We start from the raw sequence: 24,031 nt of genomic DNA, 5'->3' as shown, positions 1-24,031 counted from the left end.
AGCGGGGTTTTGGCCAGGGCCACGGACGGCGGAGGCAGGCTGCTCTGCCGTTGGTCGCTGGCTCTTCGGGGAAGATTCCGAACAGTGTCAGCCCGGAGGCACAATTCGGCCAACCATCCGGCATAGATCGGACAGTACCAAAATAAAATAAAATCGTGTGACCCCAATTTAGTCTTCAGTCAACAGACGTGTGACCACTCTCATACCTTGCTGTTGATCTCTTAGTGTATTTCTTCAGATCAAAGAGATATGTCGTTCTTAACATTATGCGTTATCTGCATCTTCAGACACACCGTCTTCCGACTCACCGCAGCTGCTCCAACAAGGGAAGCATACACCAGAAGGGAGCTATAGTCCCCACTCAACAATTCCCTGCATCGAATGCGCGTGCCCGACATGCACAGCCACAACAACTGCAGGGCCATCGACAAGTCAGCACATGATGCTCACTCCTATGGATGGTAGCTAGATAGGTTGTACCCTCATCTTACTTGTGTGCAACATTTATGGCTTTCTTATTCATCTAAGCATGGAAAATAGATCATGACATTTCACTGTATATTCATGCTGATCTCTTACGGGTCTTGTTCAGGAGTTAACGCTGTTCCATAATTCAGCTAAGATACTTGTTCTTTAGGTAACACTGTTCCATAGTTATCATCCATCAGCCAATGCTATCCCACAAGCTGGTGATTTTAGTATTATACCACTTCTAGTATTTCCTATGTTGTTCTTTAATACTTTTGTGTGCCATCTAGTTAATCTCGAGTACAAACGATACATATTCTGTAGCTTTCATATGTGTTCTCCCTTTAGTTTATGAGACCTGTTGCTGCTAGTTAACCCCAGTCCTACTATTTATGTCGTCTCCTACAGGCACTCATTACATAAATCTAACTACTAGTTGTCTTCCATGCATGTCAGATATAATTGCACACACTGATATATCCACAAGAACCTCACGGAGCAATGTAAAGGCCAATAAACTTGATGTCAATGATACCCAATATGATGCAACATGTAAAGGAAGTTCTTCAGAAGACTTGCAGAAAGATGATGAATCCTCTTCACCCCACAAGGTCCTTGCTCTTACTAGGCCTGTGATATGGGTACAACATGCATATAATGTCCTGGAGTGTATCTACTCTGTTGCAATGCCATGTGCTTAGCATGCTGATCATGCATGTAAATATGTCATGCCTTCTTGTTTTTCAGTACCTATTCCATTCCTGATAACATGTTTTCAAATTCAAGTACTGTCATTCTACTCTATCGCACTGCCATCTGCTTAATTTGGACATCATGCTTCTGAATATCTTATGCATTGTTATTCATCAGTATGTACTTCATCTGTCTACCATACCATGTTCTATTTTTTACATTGAAGTGTTGTTCTAGTGGTCTCTTGCAATGCCATCTTAGTTTCCCAATCATACACGCATATGTTTCCTTAGTGTTTTTCTGCAATGTATTCCGCTAGCATACAATTTTACATTCAAGTAGTGTTTTTTACACTGTTGTCCTGTCGTATCCCTAGCTCTTACATCATACTCCCTCCGTTCGGATTACATGTCGGAGAAATGGATAAAACTGGATGTATCTAGAACTGAAATACGCCTAGACCCATCCATTTATTTCTGGATGGAGGGAATACATGTCAATATGTCATGCCTTTCTATTCTTCAGTACCTATTCCATCTCTGCTGTAGCATGTTTTATAATTAAAGCACCATTCTTCTATATAAGGCATGCAAGGGGAAGACGACTATGTTAGAATTTGAAGGGTTACAAACCAGGTCTTTGCAAAAGATCCAAACGCCAGGAGATAATAAACCAACTCCAGTTTTTGTAGATACTGCTCCAGCACAGAGAAACCCGTCTCCCACTGATAATAAGCAGATTCCAATGGCCAAAGAACTAGTCCGCTCCAGTCCAGCAAAAATATGTCAACTCAATTCTAAGAAGTGTGTGCGTATCCTTGCATCATGAAATTTTATAGCATGCTGATCATATTTTCTACATGTTTCTTACCCATCTCTCTTTTAGAAAATAAGCTTAACAGATAGAAGATTTTCTGCAATGGTATCGTTTATGAGGAAAGACTCTTGCAGGAATTCTCTGTGCTCCAATGTAGATGTAAGTACCTGTTGTATATCACTATATTTTTACATCGGCATGTATTTTGTTAATTGGCGTGAATCCAACCTTTATCTGATCTAAATTTAGTTGTAGCAAAATGTATGATTAAAGGCCACAATGTTGATTTTTGCAAGGAAAACTGCCTGGTAGTTTTGCATCCTGAGCTGCATGAGTGTACTATCTCATATCAGTGGGTTTGAATATTTTGGTTCTGCAGTGGGTTTTTCAGTGTTTTTTTACTGTGTTGTCCTGTCGTATCCCTAGCTCTTACATCGTACTCCCTCCGTCCGGATTAAATGTCGTAGAAATGGATAAAACTAGATGTATCTAGAACTGAAATACGCCTAGACCCATCCATTTATTCCCGGATGGAGTGAACACATGTCAATATGTCATGCCTTTCTATTCTTCAGTACCTATTCCATCTCTGCTGTAGCATGTTTTATAACTGAATCACCATTCTTCTATATAAGGCATGCAAGGGGAAGATGGCTATGTTAGAATCTGAAGGGTTACAAACCAGGTCTTTGCAAAAGATCCAAACGCCAAGAGATAATAAACCAACTCCATTTTTCATAGATATTTCTCCAGCACAGAGAAACCCAACTCCCATTGATAATAAGCAGATTCCAATGGCCAAAGAACTAGTCCGCTCCAGTCCAGCAAAAGAATGTCAACTCCATTCTAAGAAGCGTGTGCGTATCCTCGCATCATGAAATTGTATAGCATTCTGTTCATATTTTCTACATGTTTCTTACCCGTCTCTCTTTTAGAAAATAAGGTTAAACGATACAAGACTTCCTCCATTGGGATCGTATTCGAGGAAAATATCTTGCGGGAATTCTCTGTGCTCCAGTGCTGATGTAAGTACCTCTTGTATATCACTATATTTTTACATCAGCATGTATTTTGTTAATCGGCCTGAATCTAACCTTTATCTGATCTAAAATTAGTTGTAGCAAAATGTTAAAGGCGGCAATGTTGATTTTTGTAAGGAAAACTGCCTGGTAGTTTTGCGTACTGAGCTGCATGAATGTGCTATCTCATATCACGCACATTACTGAATTGTAGTGCTTCTCTGGTTGCCCATTCATTCATTGTGTCAATGTTGCTTTCGTATTACCTTACATGGCTGATGATAGCTGTGCCATATTGTGTTAATTTGGTGTAGGCTAGTTGCCCAAACATTCATTGTGTCAATGTTGCTTTCCTACTATCTGACTTGGCCAATGATAGCAATGCTAGTGTGTTAATTTTGTGCAGGCTACTGAAGATAAGAAGACAAACTCTGAAAACAGCAAGGCAACCCCATTGTTTCTTTCTAGTAAATCTAGGCCAGGTAATATGGCAATAACTCATGATTAATCTGTTTGGTTCCCTCCTTATTTATGTTATGATGCAGTGGTCAAGACACTCTCCACTATCAATAATACAAGCCTGCCAAAATCGCCATCTGAATCTGTTCAGTATCCTCTATCTCCAATGCGATGGAATAAATGTATGTTTGTGAACCAATTAATGGCTGAAGCAATGATGGAAATGGTGGATGAATCAGAGGTGCAGAGTCGTGCGACACAACGACTGATCAATGTTTTCAGAGACAGTGTGGCAAAGCAGCAAGAATTTGCCCACATGCTTATGGGCGTCATCTGTGCTGAGGTTGTAGATTGTGACGTTGTAGATGGTTAGGTTTTGCTCATTTATTTGCACTGGCATCATGAAGGAAATATGCCCTAGAGGCAATAATAAAGTTATTATTTATTTCCTTATATCATGATAAATGTTTATTATTCATGCTATAATTGTATTAACCGGAAACATAATACATGTGTGAATACATAGACAAACAGAGTGTCACTAGTATGGCTCTACTAGACTAGCTCGTTAATTAAAGATGGTTATGTTTCCTAACCATGGACAAAGAGTTGTTATTTGATTAACGGGATCACATCATTAGGTGAATGATCTGATTGACATGACCCATTCCATTAGCTTAGCACCCGATCGTTTAGTATGTTGCTATTGCTTTCTTCATGACTTATACATGTTCCTATGACTATGAGATTATGCAACTCCCGTTTGCCGGAGGAACACTTTGTGTGCTACCAAACGTCACAACGTAAATGGGTGATTATAAAGGTGCTCTACAGGTGTCTCCAAAGGTACATGTTGGGTTGGCGTATTTCGAGATTAGGATTTGTCACTCCGATTGTCGGAGAGGTATCTCTGGGCCCTCTCGGTAATGCACATCACATAAGCCTTGCAAGCATTGCAACTAATGAGTTAGTTGTGAGATGATGTATTACGGAACGAGTAAAGAGACTTGCCGGTAACGAGATTGAACTAGGTATTGAGATACCGACGATCGAATCTCGGGCAAGTAACATACCGATGACAAAGGGAACAACGTATGTTGTTATGCGGTCTGACCGATAAAAGATCTTCGTAGAATATGTAGGAGCCAATATGAGCATCCAGGTTCCGCTATTGGTTATTGACCGGAGACGTGTCTCGGTCATGTCTACATTGTTCTCGAACCCGTAGGGTCCGCACGCTTAAGGTTTCGATGACAGTTATATTATGAGTTTATGCATTTTGATGTACCGAAGTTTGTTCGGAGTCCCGGATGTGATCACGGACATGACGAGGAGTCTAAAAATGGTCGAGACATAAAGATTGATATATTGGAAGCCTATATTTGAATATCGGAAGTGTTCCGGGTGAAATCGGGATTTTACCGGAGTACTAGGAGGTTACCGGAATCCCCCGGGAGGTATATGGGCCTTAGTGGGCTTTAGTGGAAGAGGGGAGAGGTGGCTAGGGCTGGGCCGCGCGCCCCTCCCCCCCTTGTCCGAATAGGACAAGGAGAGGGGGCCGGCGCCCCCCTTCCTTCTCTCTCTCCTCTTTCCCCCCTCCCGAATCCTATTCCAACTAGGAAAGGGGGGGAATCCTACTCCCAGAGGGAGTAGGACTCCTCCTGGCGCGCCCTCTCCTGGCCGGCCGCACCCCCGCTTTGAACCTTTATATACGGAGGCAGGGAGCACCCCTAGAGACACAAGTTGATCCACATGATCATATTCTTAGCCGTGTGCGGTGCCCCCTTCCACCATAGTCCTCGATAATATTGTAGCGGTGCTTAGGCGAAGCCCTGCGACAGTAGTACATCAAGATCATCACCACGCCATCGTGCTGACGGAACTCTTCCCCGACACTTTGCTGGATCGGAGTCCGGGGATCGTCATCGAGCTGAACGTGTGCTAGAACTCGGAGGTGCCGTAGTTTCGGTGCTTGATCGGTCGGGCCGTGAAAACGTACGACTACATCAACCACGTTGTGCTAACGCTTCCGTTGTCGATCTACAAGGCTACGTAGATCACACTCTCCCCTCTCGTTGCTATGCATCACCATGATCTTGCATGTCCGTAGGAATTTTTTTGAAATTACTACGTTCCCCAACAGTGGCATCCGAGCCTAGATTTTATATGTTGATGTTATATGCACGAGTAGAACACAAGTGAGTTGTGGGCGATATAAGTCATACTGCTTACCAGCATGTCATACTTTGGTTCGGCGGTATTGTTGGACGAAGCGGCCCGGACCGACATTACGCGTACGCTTATGTGAGACCGGTTCACCCGACGTGCTTTGCACAAAGGTGGCTAGCGGGTGACAGTTTCTCCAACTTTAGTTGAACCAAGTGTGGCTACGCCCGGTCCTTGCGAAGGTTAAAACAGCACCAGCTTGACAAACTATCGTTGTGGTTTTGATGCGTAGGTAAGTTTGGTTCTTTCTTAAGCCCGTAGCAGCCACGTAAAACTTGCAACAACAAAGTAGAGGACGTCTAACTTGTTTTTGCAGGGCATGTTGTGATGTGATATGGTCAAGACATGATGCTAAATTTTATTGTATGAGATGATCATGTTTTGTAACCGAGTTATCGGCAACTGGCAGGAGCCATATGGTTGTCGCTTTATTGTATGCAATGCAATCGCGCTGTAATGCTTTACTTTATCACTAAGCGGTAGCGATAGTCGTGGAAGCATAAGATTGGCGAGACGACAACGATGCTATGATGGAGATCAAGGTGTCGCGCTGGTGACGATGGTGATCATGACGGTGCTTCGAAGATGGAGATCACAAGCACAAGATGATGATGGCCATATCATATCACTTATATTGATTGCATGTGATGTTTATCTTTTATGCATCTTATCTTGCTTTGATTGTTGGTAGCATTATAAGATGATCTCTCACTAATTATCAAGAAGTGTTCTCCCTGAGTATGCACCGTTGCGAAAGTTCTTCGTGCTGAGACACCACGTGATCATCGGGTGTGATAGGCTCTACGTTCAAATACAACGGGTGCAAAACAGTTGCACAGGCAGAATACTCAGGTTATACTTGACGAGCCAAGCATATACAGATATGGCCTCGGAACACGGAGACCGAAAGGTCGAGCGTGAATCATATAGTAGATATGATCAACATAGTGATGTTCACCAATGAAACTACTCCATCTCACGTGATGATCGGACATGGTTTAGTTGATTTGGATCACGTAATCACTTAGAGGATTAGAGGGATGTCTATCTAAGTGGGAGTTCTTTAAGTAATATGATTAATTGAACCTAAATTTATCATCAACTTAGTACCTGATAGTATCTTGCTTATGTATGTTTGATTGTAGATAGATGGCCCATGCTGTTGTTCCGTTGAATTTTAATGCGTTCCTTGAGAAAGCAAAGTTGAAAGATGATGGTAGCAATTACACGGACTGGGTCCGTAACTTGAGGATTATCCTCATTGCTGCATAGAAGAATTACGTCCTGGAAGCACCGCTGGGTGCCAGGCCTGCTGCTGGAGCAACACCAGATGTTATGAACGTCTGGCAGAGCAAAGCTGATGACTACTCGATAGTTCAGTGTGCCATGCTTTACGGCTTAGAATCGGGACTTCAACGAAGTTTTGAACGTCATGGAGCATATGAGATGTTCCAGGAGTTGAAGTTAATATTTCAAGCAAATGCCCGGATTGAGAGATATGAAGTCTCCAATAAGTTCTATAGCTGCAAGATGGAGGAGAACAGTTCTGTCAGTGAGCATATACTCAAAATGTTTGGGTATAATAATCACTTGATTCAATTGGGAGTTAATCTTCCAGATGATTGCGTCATTGACAGAATTCTCCAATCACTGCCACCAAGCTACAAGAGCTTCGTGATGAACTATAATGTGCAAGGGATGAATAAGACTATTCCCGAGCTTTTCGCAATGCTGAAAGCTGCGGAGGTAGAAATCAAGAAGGAGCATCAAGTGTTGATGGTCAACAAGACCACTAGTTTCAAGAAAAAGGGCAAAGGGAAGAAGAAGGGGAACTTCAAAAAGAACAGCAAGCAAGTTGCTGCTCAAGAGAAGAAACCCAAACCTGGACCTAAGCCTGAAACTGAGTGCTTCTACTGCAAGCAGACTGGTCACTGGAAGCGGAACTGCCTCAAGTATTTGGCGGATAAGAAGGATGGCAAGGTGAACAAAGGTATATGTGATATACATGTTATTGATGTGTACCTTACTAATGCTCGCAGTAGCACCTGGGTATTTGATACTGGTTCTGTTGCTAATATTTGCAACTCGAAACAGGGACTACGGATTAAGCGAAGATTGGCTAAGGACGAGGTGATGATGCGCGTGGGAAATGGTTCCAAAGTTGATGTGATCGTAGTCGGCATGCTACCTCTACATCTACCTTCGGGATTAATATTAGACCTAAATAATTGTTATTTGGTTCCAGCGTTAAGCATGAACATTATATCTGGATCTTGTTTGATGCGAGACGGTTATTCATTTAAATCAGAGAATAATGGTTGTTCTATTTACATGAGTAATATCTTTTATGGGCATGCACCCTTGAAGAGTGGTATATTCTTATTAAATCTCGATAGTAGTGACACACATATTCATAGTGTTGAAGCCAAAAGATGCAGAGTTGATAATGATAGTGCAACTTATTTGTGGCACTGCCGTTTAGGTCATATCGGTATAAAGTGCATGAGAAACTCCATACTGATGGGCTTTTGGAACCACTTGATTATGAATCACTTGGTACTTGTGAACCGTGCCTTATGGGTAAGATGACAAAAACACCGTTCTCTGGTATTATGGTGAGAGCAACAGATTTGTTAGAAATCATACATACAGATGTATGTGGTCCGATGAATGTTGAGGCTCGTGGCCGATATCGTTATTTTCTCACCTTCACAGATGACTTAAGAAGATATGGGTATATCTACTTAATGAAACACAAGTCTGAAATGTTTGAAAAGTTCAAAGAATTTCAGAGTGAAGTTGAAAATCGTCGTAACAAGAAAAATAAAATTCCTACGATCTGATCGTGGAGGAGAATATTTGAGTTACGAGTTTGGTGTACATTTGAAACAATGTGGAATAGTTTCGCAACTCACGCCACCCGGAACACCACAGCGTAATGGTGTGTCCGAACGTCGTAATCGTACTTTACTAGATATGGTACGATCTATGATGTCTCTTACTGATTTACCGCTATCGTTTTGGGGACACACTCTAGAGACGGCTGCATTCACGTTAAATAGGGCACCATCAAAATCCGTTGAGACGACGCCTTATGAACTGTGGTTTGGCAAGAAACCAAAGTTGTCGTTTCTGAAAGTTTGGGGCTGCGATGCTTATGTGAAAAAGCTTCAACCTGATAAGCTCGAACCCAAATCGGAGAAATGTGTCTTCATAGGATATCCAAAGGAAACTATTGGATACACCTTCTATCACAGATCCGAAGGTAAGACTTTTTGCTAAATTCGGAAACTTTCTGGAGAAGTAGTTTCTCTCGAAAGATGTGAGTGAGAGGAAAGTAGAACTTGATGAGGTAACTGTACCTAATCCCTTATTGGAAAGTAGTACATCACAGAAACCTGATTCTGTGACACCTACACCAATTAGTGAGGAAGTTAATGATAATGATCATGAAACTTCAGAACAAGATACTACTGAACCTCGTAGATCAACCAGAGTGAGATCCGCGCCAGAGTGGTACGGTAATCCTGTTCTGGAAGTCATGCTACTAGATCATGATGAACCTACGAACTATGAAGAAGCGATGGTGAGCCCAGATTTCGCAAAATGGCTTGAAGCCATGAAATCTAAGATGGGATCCATGTATGAGAACAAAGTATGGACTTTGGTTGACTTGCCCGATGATCGGCAAGCAATTGAGAATAAATGGATCTTCAAGAAGAAGACTGACGCTGACGGTAATATTACTGTCTACAACGCTCGACTTGTCACAAAAGGTTTTCGGCAAGTTCAAGGGATTGACTACGATGAGACCTTCTCACCCGTAGTGATGCTTAAGTCTGTCCGAATCATGTTAGCAATTGCCGCATTTTATGATTATGAAATTTGGCAGATGGATGTCAAAACTGCATTCCTGAATGGATTTCTAGAAGAAGAGTTGTATATGATGCAACCAGAAGGTTTTGTCGATCCAAAGGGAGCTAACAAAGTGTGCAAGCTCCAGCGATCCATTTATGGACTGGTGCAAGCCTCTCGGAGTTGGAATAAACGCTTTGATAGTGTGATCAAAGCATTTGGTTTTATACAGACTTTTGGAGAAGCCTGTATTTACAAGAAAGTGAGTGGGAGCTCTATAGCATTTCTGATATTATATGTGGATGACATATTACTAATTGGAAATGATATAGAATTTCTGGATAGCATAAAGGGATACTTGAATAAGAGTTTTTCAATGAAAGACCTCGGTGAAGCTGCTTACATATTAGGCATAAAGATCTATAGAGATAGATCAAGACGCTTAATTGGACTTTCACAAAGCACATACCTTGACAAAGTTTTGAAGAAGTTCAAAATGGATCAAGCAAAGAAAGGGTTCTTGCCTGTGTTACAATGTGTGAAGTTGAGTCAGACTCAATGCCCGACCACTGCAGAAGATAGAGAGAAAATGAAAGATGTTCCCTATGCTTCAGCCATAGGCTCTATCATGTATGCAATGTTGTGTACCATACCTGATGTGTGCCTTGCTATAAGTCTAGCAAGCAGGTACCAAGGTAATCCAGGAGTGGATCACTGGACAGCGGTCAAGAACATCCTGAAATACCTGAAAAGGACTAAGGATATGTTTCTCGTTTATGGAGGTGACAAAGAGCTAATCGTAACTGGTTACGTCGATGCAAGCTTTGACACTGATCTGGACGATTCTAAATCGCAAACCGGATACGTATTTACATTAAACGGTGGAGCTGTCAGTTGGTGCAGTTCTAAACAAAGCGTCATGGCGGGATCTACGTGTGAAGCGGAATACATAGCTGCTTCGGAAGCAGCGAATGAAGGAGTCTGGATGAAGGAGTTCATATCCGATCTAGGTGTCATACCTAGTGCATCGGATCCAATGAAAATATTTTGTGACAATACTGGTGCAATTGCCTTGGCAAAGGAATCCAGATTTCACAAGAGAACCAAGCACATCAAGAGACGCTTCAATTCCATCCGGGATCTAGTCCAGGTGGGAGACATAGAGATTTGCAAGATACATACGGATCTGAATGTAGCAGACCCGTTGACTAAGCCTCTTCCACGAGCAAAACAAGATCAGCACCAAGGCTCCATGGGTGTTAGAATCATTACTGTGTAATCTAGATTATTGACTCTAGTGCAAGTGGGAGACTGAAGGAAATATGCCCTAGAGGCAATAATAAAGTTATTATTTATTTCCTTATATCATGATAAATGTTTATTATTCATGCTAGAATTGTATTAACCGGAAACATAATACATGTGTGAATACATATACAAACAGAGTGTCACTAGTATGCCTCTACTAGACTAGCTCGTTAATCAAAGATGGTTATGTTTCCTAACCATGGACAAAGAGTTGTTATTTGATTAACAGGATCACATCATTAGGTGAATGATCTGATTGACATGACCCATTCCATTAGCTTAGCACCCGATCGTTTAGTATGTTGCTATTGCTTTCTTCATGACTTATACATGTTCCTATGACTATGAGATTATGCAACTCCCGTTTGCCGGAGGAACACTTTGTGTGCTACCAAACGTCACAACGTAAATGGGTGATTATAAAGGTGCTCTACAGGTGTCTCCAAAGGTACATGTTGGGTTGGCGTATTTCGAGATTAGGATTTGTCACTCCGATTGTGGGAGAGGTATCTCTGGGCCCTCTCGGTAATGCACATCACATAAGCCTTGCAAGCATTGCAACTAATGAGTTAGTTGTGAGATGATGTATTACGGAACGAGTAAAGAGACTTGCCGGTAACGAGATTGAACTAGGTATTGAGATACCGACGATCGAATCTCGGGCAAGTAACATACCGATGACAAAGGGAACAACATATGTTGTTATGCGGTCTGACCGATAAAAGATCTTCGTAGAATATGTAGGAGACAATATGAGCATCCAGGTTCCGCTATTGGTTATTGACCGGAGACGTGTCTCGGTCATGTCTACATTGTTATCGAACCCGTAGGGTCCACACGCTTAAGGTTTCGATGACAGTTATATTATGAGTTTATGCATTTTGATGTACCGAAGTTTGTTCGGAGTCCCGGATGTGATCACGGACATGACGAGGAGTCTCGAAATGGTCGAGACATAAAGATTGATATATTGGAAGCCTATATTTGGATATCGGAAGTGTTCCGGGTGAAATCGGGATTTTACCGGAGTACCGGGAGGTTACCGGAACCCCCCGGGAGGTATATGGGCCTTAGTGGGCTTTAGTGGAAGAGAGGAGAGGTGGCCAGGGCTGGGCCGCGCGCCCCTCCCCCCTAGTCCGAATAGGACAAGGAGAGGGGGCCGACGCCCTCCTTCCTTCTCTCTCTCCTCTTTCCCCCCTCCCTAATCCTATTCCAACTAGGAAAGGGGGGGAATCCTACTCCCAGAGGGAGTAGGACTCCTCCTGGCGCGCCCTCTCCTGGCCGGCCGCACCCCCCTTTGAACCTTTATATACGGAGGCAGGGAGCACCCCTCGAGACACAAGTTGATCCACGTGATCATATTCTTAGCCGTGTGCGGTGCCCCCTTCCACCATAGTCCTCGATAATATTGTAGCGGTGCTTAGGCGAAGCCCTGCGACAATAGTACATCAAGATCGTCACCACGCCGTCGTGTTGACGGAACTCTTCCCCAACACTTTGCTGGATCGGAGTCTGGGGATCGTCATCGAGCTGAACGTGTGCTAGAACTCGGAGGTGCCGTAGTTTCGGTGCTTGATCGGTCGGGCCGTGAAGACGTACGACTACATCAACCACGTTGTGCTAACGCTTCCGTTGTCGATCTACAAAGGTACATAGATCACACTCTCCCCTCTCGTTGCTATGCATCACCATGATCTTGCGTGTCCGTAGGAATTTTTTTGAAATTACTACGTTCCCCAACACATCAATCTTTGATTGCCCAGTGGATGTAACTTCCTGTAATATATTCTGGATGTGCAACGTTATTCCCTGTATGCCGTACCTTTCCTCGTCGTAATGGGCTCAAATTATCTAATTTGGCCTCAAGACATGAATGAACTTTAGTGGGTCAATTAAGTTAATGGGCCGTTACTAGGCCGAAAGTTAATGGTCGGCCCTCTTACCTCCCGGGTCGTTAATAGGCCAACATCGAAGCGGGCAACAGGTGGCCCCAATTTATTTCACGGGCCATTACTAAGTTTGGGCTACATATGGCCCAACTATACTGTAGGCCTTTAGCAGGTCGAAAGAGACAGCGGGCTTGTATTGGACCATGAAGAGCATGGGCCGCTAAGAGGCCGAAAGTCAGGTCGTATTGTAAATGGCCCAACTGTGTTGTGGGCCTTTAGCAGGCCGAAAGAGAAACCGGGCTGGTATTGGACCATGGAGGGCATAGGCCGTTAAGAGGCCGAAACTAAGGTCCGACTACAAATGGCCCAACTCATTTATGGTCCGTTAACAGGCCGAAAGGCACACAGGGCCGGGAATTGGCCCAACACTTAAATGGGTCGCTAAAAGGCCAAAACTTAGGTCCGACTACAATTGGCCCAACTAATTTATGGGCCGTCAACAGGCTGAAAGTGACACCGGGCTAGAAATTGGCCCAACACTTAAATGGGCCGCTAAAAGGCCGAAACTCAGGTCCGACTACAAATGGCCCATCAAATTTATGGGCCGTCAACAGGCTGAAAGACACACCCGGCTGGAAATTAGCCCAACATTTAAATGGGTCGCTAAAAGGTCGAAAGATGTACATCCTGAAAATTGGCCCATCCATTAAATGGGTCGTTAACAGGCCGAAATCTCATCGGGCCGATATTGAGCCCAAATATATAGCGGGTTGTTAACGGGCTCGAACTGACGATGGGCTGCAATGGTGTCAAATGTTTAACGGGCCGAATTGGCACATCTTGTATGGGCCATGGGCTTAAATGGACCTGACACAAGTAGGCCTTATATGGGCCGGCCTGCTAATATTTACTGGGCCGACCTTTTTCACTAGAATGGGCCACTGTTGGGCCGTGCCACATGTCGACCTATCATAGGCACCTCCTGTCCAATGAGTGGATGACATCTGTCCCAACGATGAGCCGACATGTGTTTCCTCTAGCCAATGATGATTTACACGTGGAAAATACCCATTGGTCGGTGCTGTTAACGGGTTATTGGATCCAAAACCCAACCCGATAGCTTAACGGCGTTCCGTTACGGTGGATGCCACGTGTCGGTCACCCTTGACGAAAGCACTTCTGTGACGCGCGATTTATCATCATTTAAGTGGACACTTCTGTGATGATAATTTTGGTAATGTCATGGAACACTTCTACGACAGCACAGGTATGACTATCTTGATTCTGTCATAAATTTGTCATGGATGTACATGCATGACAAAAAACGCGACCTACTCTAACAAACACGTATCATCACGGAAGTGTATTTTTTTATAGTGATCGTTGCTGCTAAGGATAAAAATATGGGATCTATATCTACCGCCATAGATAAACGGATTTCGTCTACATCATGGCATCGTTCTTATTGCATTACTATATTTTTACATGAACTTAATACACTAGATGCATGCTGGATAGCGGTCGATGTGTGCAGTAATAGTAGTAGATGCACGCAGGAGTCAGTCTACTAATCTTGGATTTGATGCCTATATAATGATCATTGCCTGGACGTCATAATTATTTGAGGTTCTATCAATTGCCCAATAGTAATTTGTTTACCCACCGTTTGCTATTTTTCTCGAGAGAAGCCACTAGTGAAACCTACGACCCCCGGGTCTTCTTTCTCATATATTCGCCTTTGCGATCTATTTTTCTCTTGCTTTTATTTTCAGATCTACTAAACCAAAAACCTAAAAATACTTTGCTGCACTTTATTTTATTTTCGATCTATTATTTCAATCTATCACAAATTTATCTCCCGTCCATGCACCGTTTCTGGCCCCGTTACCCGAAAGGGATTGACAACCCCTTTTACACGTCGGGTTGCGAGTGGTTTTTATTTGTGTGCAGGGGCTGTTTACGTTGTGTTGCTTGGTTCTCCTACTGGTTCGATAACCTTGGTTTCATATCTGAGGGAAATACCTACCGCCGATGTGCTGCATCATCCCTTCCTCTTTGGGGAATTACCGACGTAGCTTCAAGCGACATCAAAAGGAATTTTTGGCGCCGTTGCCGGGGAGGATCTTCAACATATACCAGGTTCCTAATCACAAATCTCATCTCCTCGCAATTTACATTATTTGCCATTTGCCTCTCGTTTTCCTCTCCCCCACTTCACAAAAAATTGCCGTTTTATTCGCCTCTCTTTTCCGTTCGCCGTTTTCTTGCCGGATCTATTTTTGAGTGCAATCTTGTTGTGTAGTCATCATGACTCAAGATAACACCAAGTTATGTGATTTCTGAAATACCAACAACAATGATTTTATCGGCACTCCACTTGCTCCTCCCGCCACTAGTGCCGAGACTTGTGATATTAACACTGCTTTGCTGAATCTTGTTATGAAAGACCAATTTTTTGTTACTCCTAATGAGGATGCCGCGTCCCATCTTAATACCTTTGTGGAATTATGTGATATGCAAAATAAAAAAGATGTGGACAATGATGTGGTCAAGATGAAATTATTTCTGCTTTCCTTGCGTGATTCTGCAAAAAGTTGGTTCTCTTCTTTGCCTCGCAATAGAATCGGTTCTTGGAATAAGTGAAAGATGCTTTTATCACTAAGTATTTTCCTCCCGCAAAAATTATTTCCCTTAGAACCTAGATCATGAATTTCAAGCAACTTGAACATGAGAATGTTGTACAATCTTAGGAAAGGATGAAAATGATGCGACGGAGTTGCCCAACTCATGGGTTAAATCTTTAGATGATCATACAAAGTTTTTATACATGGTTGAATTTTGTTTCTCATAATCTTTTAGATTCCGCCGCGGGTGGTACTTTTATGGAAATTACTTTGGGTGAAGCCACCAAATTGCTTGACAATATCATGGCAAATTATTCGCAATGGCATACCGAAAGGGCTCCTACTAGTAAAAAAGTTAATTCGGTTGAAGAAACTTCTTCTTTGAGTGAAAAAGTTGACGCTCTTGTGAAATTGGTTGCTACTAGAAGTGCTCCTATTGATCTTAATGATATGCCTTTGTCTACTTTGATTGAGAAAAATAGTGATGCCATTGATGTAAATTTCATTTCTCGAAATAATTTCAACAACAATGTTATAGAGGTAATTTCAATCCTAGGCCTTTTCCTAGTAATTCCTCTAATAATTATGGTAATTCCTATGGAAATCAATCTTATAATAATAATAGGAACACCTCTGATCTTGAGAATAATATTAAATAATTTATCAACACGCAAAAAGTTTTCAACACTTCTATAAAAGAAAAGTTGAATAAGATTGATGATTTGTCTAGAAGTGTTGATTGAATTTCTCATGATGTGGAAATCTCAAGGAATTTTTTTTTGTGCGTAAAGTAGATGAATCAATTAAATCTCTTTATGTTTCTATGGATGAAAGTAAGAAAAGAACCGCTATGCTTAGAGCTAAAAGAGAATTCTTAGAAAAAGCTTTTACTTGTGATTCCTTTTGCAAAAGTGATGAAGATCTTAAAATGATTGGTGTTTCTTCTATTGATTCTTTGTTTAGTAAAGTTAAGAATGATGAAAAAGGGACTGGAGAAGAGTCAAGTCTAGGTAGAAGGCATCCCGATATTTTGGAGGGTGAAAATCTTGTTGAGAAAATTGATGAAAGTGGGTTTGGAGAGGTCAAAACTTTAGCTAGTGATGCACCCACTCTTTTGGATTACAAAGATTTTAATTATGATAGTTGCTCTTTGATTTATTGTATTTGTTTGTTGCAATCCATGATGAATTCACCCATTGCTTATGAACAAAATAAAGCTTTTACTAAACATGTTGTTGATGCTATGATGAAAGCTCTTGAAGAAAAAATGGAATTAGAAGTTTCAATTCCTAGAAAATTGCATGATGAGTGGGAACCTACTATCAAAGTCAAGATTAAAAATTATGAGTGTTTTGCTTTGTGTGACTTGGGTGCTAGTGTTTCTACAATTCCGAAATCTTTATGTGATATGCTTGGTCTTACCAATCTTGAAGAATGTTCCTTGAATTTGCACTTGGCGGATTCTACTATTAAAAAGCCTATGGGAAGAATTAATGATGTTCTTATTATCGCAAATAGGAATTATGTGCCCATAGATTTTATTGTTCTTGATACTTATTGCAATCCGTCTTGTCCAATTATTCTTGGTAGACCGTTTTTACGTACTATCGGTGCCGTGATTGATATGGAAGAAGGCAATATTAAGTTCCAATTTCCTTTGAGGAAGGGTATGGAACACTTTCCTAGAACAAGAATTAGGCCAACTTATGAATCAATCATGAGGGAATCTTATGGATCTCGAACCAAAAGTTACAAAACTTAGATCCTTGCTTTATGCCTAACTAAGGGAGTAAAACTATAACGCTTGTTGGGAGGCAACCCAATGAATAAAATTTATTTCTGCTTTTTGTTTCCTGTTTTTGAGTGTTAGAACAATTATTCTACTATTATGATTGTGTTTTTTGTGTTTTAATTAGTGTTTGTGCCAAGTAAAGCCTTTAGGATCTTCTTGGGCAATAATTGTTTGATCTTGCTGAAAAAACAGAAAGTTTTGCGCTCACCAACTTAATTTTCGTTTTTTTACCAAAGAGCGATAAAATACTCATTCCAATTGATGTAGATCAATATACAAATTTCTCAGGTCATCCTAATTTTTCAGAATTTTTGGAGTTACAGAAGTATTCTAAATAGTCAGACTACAACAGACCGTTCTGTTTTGACAGATTTTGTTTTCTTTGTGTTGTGTGCTTATTTTGATGGCTCTATGGTTTTCTTTGATGATTTTTTGCCATAGAAAAGTTGGAATATAGTAGATACAATACAAAAACAAAATATGAATTGGTTTGATACATCACTTAAAGTAGTGATTTATTATTCTTATACTAACGGATCTCACGAAGGCTCTGTTGAGTTTTGTGTGATTGAAGTTTTCAAGTTTTAGGTTATCTTACGATGGATGAAGGAAGGATGGAAGAGCTTAAGCTTGGGGATGCCCCGGCATCCCAAGGAAATATCCAAGAATGAGCAACCAACTAAGCTTGGGGATGCCTCCCAGTGGCATCCCCGCTTTCTTCTAACAACTTTTGGTATTTTACTTGAGACTATATTTTTATTCGTCACATGATATGTGTTTTGCTTGGAGCGTCTTGTATGATATGTGTCTTTGCTTGCTTTATTTTGTGTTTTAAGTCATCAATCCTTGCTGGACACACCTATTTGAGAGAGCTAAAATTATATCTTGACTTGTTGGAATTGCTCTCTATGCTTCGCTTAAACTTTTATGAGCTAGGACTTGCTCTAGTGCTTCACTTATATCTTTTTGAGCACGGTGTGCTTTACTATTTTTGAAGAAATGCTCTCTTGCTTCACTTAGATTTATTTGAGAGTTAGTAATTTTTTTAAGAAATTCTCTCTTGCTTCACTTACATTATTTTGAGAGAAAGAAAATTTGTTATGCTCATGATCTTCCCTTATATTTGTTTGAGCTTATGAAAAGCAACACATGAAAATTAGTCCGAAAGTGATAGATATCCAAGAAGGATAAAGAAAAAAAGAAAAAATGTCATGAAGATCATTGGAGAAAATAAGCTTGATTCTTAGTAATAATTTTGAGATATGATGATGTGATATGTGAGTTATGTTGGTGAGAAATTATGCTTTAGTGAGAATATTGGTGTTAAGGTTTGTGATTCCCTATGCAAGTACGAAAGTCAATAGTCATGCAATGAAATTACATCCTACTTGCGGTGCATTATTCGGTGTTATTTATGCTTAATGATTGCTTATGAGATTATCTGTTTCTTAGTTGGTCACTTCCCAATCTTTTGCTAGCCTTCATTTTGCACCAAGTATGATCACTACTTGTGCATCCAAAATCCTTTAAACCAGTTTTGCCACATGAGTCCACTATATCTACCTATATGCGGTATTCTTTTGCCGTTCTACGCAAATTTGCATGTGCCATCTCTAATTTTCAAAGTAAACTTGTCTTTTTGTGTGTTTGTTTCGTTCGTGGAGCGGTGAGGGGTGGCTAATATTTTCCATGCTAGATGTGTTATTCTCAAGATGAGTGTTTACTCACTTGTCATTGCACGAGAGTAAGGCAAAGGTATTAGGGATGCCCAGTCCCGAAATGCAAAAAGAATTAATTTTCCTTTATGTTGTCAAATAATAAATTCTTTGGAAAGTGTTGGTATGGAGGGCAACCGTGGATACGGCTAGCCATGGAAAGTGAAGGTATGGTGGAAAAAGGAATAAACTTTATTTTCTGTTTGGGAACCGCCTATGATATATCTATGCATGGAAAGTATTGGGAACTCTAAGTCGTTTTCGTTGGTGGGATGGATACACCTCCCAAAATGTTTTTATCTCAATTTTTTGCTTTGAGCTCTGGCACCTCTACAAATCCCTACTTCCCTCTGCGAAGGGCCTATCTTTACTTTATGAAATTTTTATTTTTATTTTTATTTTTATTTTGAGTCTCCATCTTCTCTTATAAAAGCACCAACTAGGAGGCAATATGGTCGTGCTTAAGTATCGGGGGTAGTTAATATTCGAGTGTGTTTCATGAATGGATCAATGTTTGAGCATGATGGGCTAGGGATAACTTATTTTAGCGTTGATATTTTGAAAGACATGGTTGCTTGTTGATATGCTTGAGTATCTAAATTATTATGTCAAAACTAGACTATTGCTTTGAATCACATAAAAGTCCAAATGTCCATGCTATAAAGAAAAGAATATGCTATGACATGATGAACAACACTCCACATCAAAAATTCTATTTTTATCACTTACCTACTTGAGGACGAGTAGGACTTAAGCTTGGGGATGCTGATACATCTCCAATGTATCTATAATTTTTGATTGTTCCATGCTGTCTTATTATCAATCTTCAATGTTTTATAATCATTTTATATCATTTTTGGTACTAACCTATTGACATAGTGCCAAGTGCTAGTTGCTGTTTTTTCCATGCTTTTCTACATCGCAGAAAATCAATATCAAGTTGAGGGAACTTTTCATTCCCGTCTGATTCCACATGGCTATGCTGTTGTGATGGTGGATGAAATAATGGAGGGATTTGAGGAGCTGGAGCTTGACTACTGAAAGTGCATTAAGTCGACTAGAGGGAGGGGGTGAATAGGCGATTTTTATGAATTCTCCACTGAGGAATTTTAGGGTGAGGAAATTCCTAAGCAAAGAACTACTTGCAGCGGAATAAGTACTCATATGCAGACATAACATAACATAAGCACAGTCATCATGATGAAATGAAAACAAGCACAGAGTGCAGAGAGCGTAAACACAGGATAAAATATGATGAAGACAAAGAGATTGAGGAAATTGAACCGAGGAAATTGAGAAGGTCTTCATTCAAAGTTTTCAAACAAATATGAACAGGTACACAACACAGTAAAGAGGAAATGGAAGGGTTGAGGAAATAGAACCAGTTAGCTCGGTGATGACAATGATTTGGTAGACCAATTCCAACTGTTGTGACAGTTGTACGTCTGGTTGGAGCGGCTAGGTATTCAAACCTGAGGACACCCAGTCCCAGACACACAGTCCTCACCGTATTCTCCATGAGATAAGGTCACACAGACCTCACCCAATCACTTGTGGTAAGTCTTCAGGTGATTTCCAAACCTTCACAAACTCGATCACCCGACGATCCAAAATTTCCTCTTGGATGCTCTAGACCATGACGCATAATCGTCTGAAGGTTGCATAGTCCTCAAAGGTAACAAGCGTCGGTTCCACACAGGAACAATCTCTTCAGTGATGCTCAATCACTTTGGGTTTATAGGTGTTTGGGTTTGGGTTTTTGGTTTTTTCTCACTTGATGATTTTCTCTCAAAGTCCTCGGAGGATGGGATGCTCTCAATGACAAGTGCCAGTTTCTCGCGGAGCAGCCAACCAGCTAGTGGTTGTAGGGGGCGGCTATTTATAGCCTAGGGAGCAGCCCGACATGATAAGACATAAATGACCTTCAATGATATGACCATTAGGTGGATAAGATATTTTGGGATAGCTGGCAAATAGCACAACAACGGTCGTAAATTTGAGGTTCAAATTCCTCAGGGCTATCATGTTCCTCACTTGTAGGCAATCCGCACTGGCGAATTCCTAACTCCTCAGTCAGGACAAATTCCTCAGAGACCAGAAGAACTTCATCTCTGTCACTGAAGAAATTGACTGAACTGTATGAGATTTCCAATGGCTTCACTCGAAGGGATTGGTAGGTGTAGGATTTTGAGTTGAGCATCACCTGGAAGCTTTTCCTTAGTTTTACCTCGACCCCCTTTAACAGTACGATGTATCCTATGACTCAAGAAAGAGAAAATGAAACTATGAAAACAAAAGTCTTCACGCTTCATGTTCCTCGCATGAATATCAAGTCTTCATGGTCACACCAATTTCTTCACTTTCAAAGTCTTCAAAAAGTCTTTAGAAATCCAAAGTCTTTTGTTGAAGACATTCTTTTTTAGGGGTCGACTTTTCTCTGTCAATATCAAACTCCTCATAGACTTATAGACCTGTGTACACTCACAAACGCATTAGTCCCTTAACCTATAAGTCTTCAATACACCAAAATCACTAAGGGGCACTAGATGCACTTACAATCTCCCCCTTTTTGGTGATTGATGGCAATATAGGTTATGTTTTCAACGGGTATAAACATATGAAGTGTAAATACTGATATTGAGGAATTTGATTGCAAGATATAGAAGAACTCACCCTGAAGATGTGCATAGACAGGAATTTTCTTTTGAAGCAATGCACATTTAAAGAGTAGAACCATGGAGATCTCCCCTATATCTTGTAATTCATACACACATTTAACATAGGATATGAAGAATTTGAAATGCAGGATGAAATATGGTGACTGATGTAATTCAGCATGCGTGCATTATCATAACTGAGGAAATAGCATGCAGAAAAACATAGCGAAAGTATCAGACCACCATCGGGTTTAAGATTATAACTCAATCCAACAAAGTCTTCAAAAAGAACGAGAGTTGTAACTTAGCAAAAAAACGCCCATATAAATAGACCCGCTTGAAAACTAACTCAAATTTCTCCCCCTTTGTCATCGAATGACCAAAAGGGATGAAAAGTGAGGACTAACGCCCCTGAAGAATATCATCACTGAGTCAATGGAGGAGCACCAGCATTGTTGGGGTCAGTTGTTGAAGTAGGGCCTGCCGCAGTGTCGTCCAAATCTTCATTTTCATCAGTCTCACGTGATGAAGAATAAGAGCTGGCCACCAAGTGAGGAACTTTGACCTTCTTGATTTTCTTCGAAGGTGGCTGAGACCAGTCAAAGTCCTACTTGTAGCCCATCTTCTTGAGGTCATCTTCACCGTAGAGATGAGTCAGAACATCCCAACTACGATCAAATACTTCATGGAAGTAGTAATGGTTCTTCTTCACTGAATTCTGAGTGATGGTCATATTCTGAAGAATGGAACCAAACTGACGCTTGACCCATTTGTGGTTGCGATGGACCTTCTAGTGAAGATTGAGGAGAAGCTCACCATCAGTCAACACCCTTGGAGCTGTGCCTTGAGGATTTTGCTTTGAAGCATTGGCGACAGAGTCATGAGTGGCAGAGTCATCATTAGTGGAGTAAGATGCAGCTTTGCGGAACTGAGCATCCAATGGAAGAATGCCTTCATCGATAATAGCAGTTGCCTTGCCCTTCTCATCAGATGAGGAAATAGGTTGTTTGAAGACTTCAATGGGAGGCAAGTAACTGACGTGATTCTGTAGATCAGCCTTGTAATTGATTGAGACCTTGATCTGAATAATCTCATTATCCAAGGAGTGTAAGGCTTCAATTCAAAAGGTGACAAAGCAACATTTGCCAGAGTCCTCATGAAGAAATCATGGTAGTTGATTGGAACTCCATGGATGATATTGAAAAGCAAATTCTTCATGATGCCAACGACCTCTTCTTCATTCGAGTTGTGGCCTTTGATTGGACTCAATGTCTTGGTCAGAATGCGATAGATAGTCCGTGGCACATACATCAATTCCTTCACGAGGAATTTGGTCCTTGGGGCTTGACCAAGCTTCAGCGATTTCATCAGGACTTGCATGTAATGGTAAGTTAGCTTAGGTTCATGATAGATCAACTGAGCACCTTCAAGGGGAGGACTGACAGGCAGGGCATGAAGCAATTCAGAGGCCGGTGTTTTGAAGTGAGTGTTATCGATCATCCAGTCCAACATCCAAGAATTCACATATTCATCATTTCCTGTGATGTGCAACGTCGCGTAGAACTGAAGAATTAGTTCTTCATTCCAGTCTATGATGTCGGTGCAGAAGATGAGCAGCCCAGCTTCATGAAGCACACTGAGGACTGGTGTGAAGCAAGGAAGTGATTCCATGTCCACATGAGGAATATGCGCATGATCAAGTACTTTGTCCTTATCGAAAAGTAGTGAAGAATAGAAGTTGGTTTGGCTTGCGGTCCAGAAACGCTTCCTTCTCAGACGAGCAGAGTCATATGGATTGTAATATGTGAAGAAGACATGCTCATGGAAGAAGTCATCAGCCTTGAATTTTTGCTTCTTGGAGAAAGGATTCTCCGTCTTGGGCTGAGGAGTGTAAGTCAAAGTCATCACAGCCTCAGGAACCACAGGCTGAGGAATTTTAGTTTCTGCTTCAATAGCAGTCTGGGTCTTCAATTCTTCATCAACATTGACATCAGCACTAGTGGTTGAAATTTCTTCAGGAATGGAAGGAATGGAGTGATGATCTTTAGAACCCATTTGAACTTTAGTGTGCACTGAGGACTGAGGAATTTGTTGCAGTGGGGTGAAGAGCGAAGAGTTAGGGTGCTGACTATCCCAATAGTCATCATTCATCATAGGAGTGGAGCACCCAATGTCCACGTCCTCTTCTTCATTCAATTCTTCAACGCCAGCCTCTTCGGCAGTGAACTGAGGCATGGGCGATGAGACGACTGGGGTTGAAGGGATATTATCCACTTCAATTTCTTCTTCCAATTGCTCTGAAGAAGCAGCAGAAGGAACATCTTCATCAGATCCGCTTGGGATCTCATAATCTTCAGCAAAGGGAACAAGTTCCTTTTATGGCATATTGGAGATAGGAACAACATCAATAGGATTCTCAAATGAGCTGGTTAATGTCTTCATCTTCTTCGGGGCTGAATAATCTGATGAAGCAGATGCTTTCCTTTTCTTCACTGATGCTCACTGCGCAG

This window comes from Triticum urartu, chromosome 7A, assembly GCF_056163025.1.
Source record: "Triticum urartu cultivar PI428250 chromosome 7A, HENAU_Tu73, whole genome shotgun sequence".
NCBI lineage: Eukaryota > Viridiplantae > Streptophyta > Magnoliopsida > Poales > Poaceae > Triticum > Triticum urartu.
This window is presented reverse-complemented; position numbering follows the sequence as displayed.